This window comes from Schistocerca piceifrons, unplaced genomic scaffold (genome assembly GCF_021461385.2).
Source record: "Schistocerca piceifrons isolate TAMUIC-IGC-003096 unplaced genomic scaffold, iqSchPice1.1 HiC_scaffold_943, whole genome shotgun sequence".
NCBI classification, from domain to species: Eukaryota; Metazoa; Arthropoda; class Insecta; order Orthoptera; family Acrididae; genus Schistocerca; species Schistocerca piceifrons.
The window spans coordinates 2,157,501-2,159,185 of NW_025729216.1; the positions used below are offsets into that span (position 1 = coordinate 2,157,501).

Consider the following 1,685-nt stretch of genomic DNA (forward strand, 5'->3'; position numbering starts at 1 on the left):
GAAAAGTAATCGCTGACAGCACGAAGGATGTCACGCGACTAGTTAGCAGGCTAGAGTCTCGTTCGTTATCGGAATTAACCAGACAAATCGCTCCACCAACTAAGAACGGCCATGCACCACCACCCACCGAATCAAGAAAGAGCTATCAATCTGTCAATCCTTCCGGTGTCCGGGCCTGGTGAGGTTTCCCGTGTTGAGTCAAATTAAGCCGCAGGCTCCACTCCTGGTGGTGCCCTTCCGTCAATTCCTTTAAGTTTCAGCTTTGCAACCATACTTCCCCCGGAACCCAAAAGCTTTGGTTTCCCGGAGGCTGCCCGCCGAGTCATCGGAGGAACTGCGGCGGATCGCTGGCTGGCATCGTTTATGGTTAGAACTAGGGCGGTATCTGATCGCCTTCGAACCTCTAACTTTCGTTCTTGATTAATGAAAACATACTTGGCAAATGCTTTCGCTTCTGTTCGTCTTGCGACGATCCAAGAATTTCACCTCTAACGTCGCAATACGAATGCCCCCGCCTGTCCCTATTAATCATTACCTCGGGTTCCGAAAACCAACAAAATAGAACCGAGGTCCTATTCCATTATTCCATGCACACAGTATTCAGGCGGGCTTGCCTGCTTTAAGCACTCTAATTTGTTCAAAGTAAACGTGCCGGCCCACCGAGACACTCAATAAAGAGCACCCTGGTAGGATTTCAACGGGGTCCGCCTCGGGACGCACGAGCACGCACGAGGCGGTCGCACGCCTTCGGCTCGCCCCACCGGCAGGACGTCCCACGATACATGCCAGTTAAACACCGACGGGCGGTGAACCAACAGCGTGGGACACAAATCCAACTACGAGCTTTTTAACCGCAACAACTTTAATATACGCTATTGGAGCTGGAATTACCGCGGCTGCTGGCACCAGACTTGCCCTCCAATAGATACTCGTTAAAGGATTTAAAGTGTACTCATTCCGATTACGGGGCCTCGGATGAGTCCCGTATCGTTATTTTTCGTCACTACCTCCCCGTGCCGGGAGTGGGTAATTTGCGCGCCTGCTGCCTTCCTTGGATGTGGTAGCCGTTTCTCAGGCTCCCTCTCCGGAATCGAACCCTGATTCCCCGTTACCCGTTACAACCATGGTAGGCGCAGAACCTACCATCGACAGTTGATAAGGCAGACATTTGAAAGATGCGTCGCCGGTACGAGGACCGTGCGATCAGCCCAAAGTTATTCAGAGTCACCAAGGCAAACGGACCGGACGAGCCGACCGATTGGTTTTGATCTAATAAAAGCGTCCCTTCCATCTCTGGTCGGGACTCTGTTTGCATGTATTAGCTCTAGAATTACCACAGTTATCCAAGTAACGTGGGTACGATCTAAGGAACCATAACTGATTTAATGAGCCATTCGCGGTTTCACCTTAATGCGGCTTGTACTGAGACATGCATGGCTTAATCTTTGAGACAAGCATATGACTACTGGCAGGATCAACCAGGGAGCTGCGTCAACTAGAGCTGAGCAGCCGGCCGCCCGGGAGTGTGTCCCGGGGGCCCGCGCGAACACGCAAGCGTCCGCTCAATCATTCTGCAAACAGGAGGAGGCTGAGCTCCCCTGCACAATACACCTCGAAACCCTCTCAGGTCCCGGCGGCGCGCAGCGCCGTCCCAAGTACTTGGCCGGGTTCGAGAGAGGCGCAAT

At 52.8% G+C, this 1,685-nt stretch overlaps 1 non-coding gene across 1 annotated transcript in view; it reads right to left on the reverse strand.

Annotated features, from left to right (window-relative positions):
• The window catches only part of LOC124772858, a 1,909-nt gene extending 424 nt beyond the window's left edge, over nucleotides 1-1,485 (reverse strand). The window contains exon 1 of the ribosomal RNA XR_007014315.1: nucleotides 1-1,485. This exon is cut by the window's left edge and continues 424 nt beyond it. This is a non-coding gene — a ribosomal RNA (small subunit ribosomal RNA).
• Between the last annotated feature and the right edge of the window lie 200 nt (nucleotides 1,486-1,685).